A 3,369-nucleotide genomic window follows, 5' to 3' on the forward strand; every position below is an offset into this window, starting at 1 on the left:
CAATTAAAACTGTGGACAAATGTCAGAAATGTGGACTGCCGTTGTTGCCGCTGTGTCTCTGCGTGTTGCTGGGGGCCGTGTGTGAGTGAAAGGGGGCGGGGCGGAGAGTAAGAGGAGACATCCAAACACAGACACAACTTTACAGAAGACATGGGTATGTATTTCAACATTAAACCATATCCATATAAACAACATTGCTTTGTTTGTGGCGAGGCAGTGGATGCGAGGACATTAGGTGCACCGGTGTGACCCAGAGGAAAAATATTACTCGCGCCCTAGAGCCCTGTGAGCTAACCGACACTAACTAGCACCCTAGTGCCCTGTGAGCTAACCGACACTAACTGGCACCCTAGTGCCCTGTGAGCTAACAGACACTAACTGGCACCCTAGAGCCCTGTGAGCTAACTGGCACCCTAGAGCCCTGTGAGATAACAGACACCTAAGGCACCTAGAGCCCTGTGAGCTAACTGGCACTAGTGCCCTGTGAGGACACAGACACTAACTGGCACCTAGTCCTGTGAGCTAACTGGCACCCTAGAGCCCTGTGAGCTAACCGACACTAACTAGCACCCTAGTGCCCTGTGAGCTAACAGACACTAACTGGCACCCTAGAGCCCTGTGAGCTAACTGGCACCCTAGAGCCCTGTGAGATAACAGACACTAACTGGCACCCTAGAGCCCTGTGAGCTAACTGGCACCCTAGTGCCCTGTGAGCTAACAGACACTAACTGGCACCCTAGAGTCCTGTGAGCTAACTGGCACCCTAGAGCCCTGTGAGTAACAGACACTAGCCCCCTAGAGCCCTGTGAGCTAACGACCCAACTAGACACCTAGAGCCTGTGAGCTACAGACACTAACTGGCACCCTAGAGCCCTGTGAGCTAACTGGCACCTAGTGCCCTGTGAGCTAACAGACACTAAAAGGCACCTAGAGCCCTGTGAGCTAACGGCACCCAGTCCCTGTGAGCTAACAGACACTAACTGGCACCCTAGAGCCCTGTGACTACTGGCCCCTAGAGCCCTGTGAGCACAGACACTAACGGCACCTAGAGCCTGTGAGCTAACACAGTGGTCCCCAACCTTTTTATCACCGCGGACCGGCAACGCTTGACAATTTTACTGCGGCCCCCGCTAAGCTCTACTCCTCCGACAAATGCCCTAACGCTCTCTGACGCGCTCTGACTCTGGTCGCTATGGTAACGTTTAAACATCCTTCAAAATAAAATACAGCTACGCAACAAAAACGAATATAAGGAACATTTTATTTTCATGAAAGTTTTAACTCACAATAACGACAATCAATGGGAGCCCTGAGCTTGTTTATCTGCAACGAGACGGTCCATCTGGGAGTGATGGGAGACAACGACACCCGAAGGGTGTTGCTAATGTCAGCTCGTTGTTGGGTTTGGTTGCTGTCACTGCAGAAAACGCTTCACCAGATAGGATGTCGGAAATGGCAAAAGGGTTTTCAGTGCTGTCGTGGCGATCTCAGGGTATTCTGCCTTGACTTTAATCCAGAACACCGGCAGAGTGGCTGTCTCAAACAGACTTTTAAGGCCGCCTCATTTGCGATCTCCAGCAGCTGATCTTCTTCTTGTACAGACATGGTAGATTCTCCTGGTTTGTTGACAAATGGGTCGCGGATCCATTCCTTGCCAGTTCGTGGGTCTTTTGTGGTTGGGAAGTAGGCTCAAACTGCTTTAAAAGCAAAGACAGGTGATCGTGCACCAGCTGGGAGAATGACGGATCAGGCTCGTCTCAAAATCTCGCTAATGTTTGAAACATGTCCAATACGCCTCTGTTTCACGCGCCGTCCACAAAACCAGTTTGGCTTTAAATGCAGCTACTTTATCTGCCAACTTGAAGACAGTTGTCATTTTCCTGAAGTGACAGATTGAGTTCATTGAGCAGGTTGAATAGTCGCACAGGTAGCCAGTTTTGGACCCATTCCTCGTCACTGAAATGTGCTGCAGCGGGGACTTCTTCTCTGAGAGAAATCTTTGCAGCGGCTCACGTAACTCAAACACTGGTCAGCGATTTCCTGGGATAACCATCTATTTCGGTGTAAAGAGAGGCGTCGGTGCTCTGCGTCCCTCTTCCAAAGTTGCTCAAACAGGCGCGAGTTAAGGGCGTGTGCTTTGACTGTGTAAAACTTAACAACATCATTCAATACACTGTTCAATTCTGGTGGCATTTTTCGGCTTGCCAGCATTTCCCTGTGAATGATACAATGTGTAGATTCACATTCGGGGCGACTTCTTAACCGCAGCAGTTAAACCAGCAAGCGTCGGTCATCGCAGCAGCTCGTCTGTGCATATGCGACACAGGAGGACCATGTCTTTTCCTGATATGTAACCATCCAGCGACTTGAACAGTTCTGCGGCGTGGTGTTGGTTGGCAACGACAGTGCACATAAACATACCTCATGCACATCCTCTGATAAAGATATCCATACACAAGTAGTATTGCTGTTGTCAACATCTGTAGATTCATCAACCTGGAGTGCGTACACGGTGATGTGTTAATCCTCTCCAACAATTGTGTCTCAATGTCTTCGGCTATGTTCAATGCGCCGAGTCACGGTGCTAGCCGACAGAGGCACCTGAGCGATCTTTTAACAGCAGCCTCTCCTAGAAGTTCACGGCAGATGTCTTCAGTGGAGGGCAGGATCAGTTCTTCACCGATAGTGAATGGTTTTTAGCCTTAGCAATACGGTTAGCAAGTACGATGTCTCAGCGCATAGCATTACTGATGTGGTGGCCCCAGTGATTCTTTCTGTCCGTCGTGTTCTGTTTTTTCTTTCAAAATACTCCAGGGGCTTGTCTTTTAATCCTGGGTGCTTGGTCTCCAAGTGGCGAAGCAGTTTTGAAGGCTTCATCGCCTCATTAGGAGCCGGTCGCAGCATACTATACAGAGCGGGCTCGGTTTGTGGGAATCACCCACCGGGATAAATCCAATTTCAAATAGGACTCCTGGTATTGTCTGTAAAAACTTTCTTTTTCTTGGAAGTGGGCTCTTCTCCTGTCCTTCACTGGGCCTTTTCCCCTTCGCAAAGAAACTTTCCAAAGACTTTGTTTCTTACTCATTTGTGCCGATGTGGGTCAATATTGGCGCGAAGACGTGACCGAGAGAATAAATAAAAGGTTTTTCAAAATAAAAGATCGTTCAGACTCAGACAATACATAAAAAGGAAATATTTAATTATTTATTGTAAGGCCCGGTACCAATTGGTCCGCGGACCGGTACCGGTCCGCGGACCGGGGGTTGGGGACCACTGAGCTAACAGACACTAACTAGGACTGGTCACTGAATTTTCCTCCCGTTACTCTGTCCTCTGTGACTGTCTACATCTAGAAACTAAGCTGCGCGG

The 3,369-nt window shown here is 49.1% G+C and overlaps 1 protein-coding gene across 4 annotated transcripts in view; it reads left to right on the top strand.

The window, feature by feature from the left end:
• wdr4 (WD repeat domain 4) overlaps window positions 1-3,369 on the top strand; it is a 19,160-nt gene that overhangs the window by 5,827 nt on the left and 9,964 nt on the right. The window lies entirely within an intron of this gene.

This window comes from Etheostoma spectabile, chromosome 11 (genome assembly GCF_008692095.1).
Source record: "Etheostoma spectabile isolate EspeVRDwgs_2016 chromosome 11, UIUC_Espe_1.0, whole genome shotgun sequence".
Classification (NCBI taxonomy): Eukaryota; Metazoa; Chordata; class Actinopteri; order Perciformes; family Percidae; genus Etheostoma; species Etheostoma spectabile.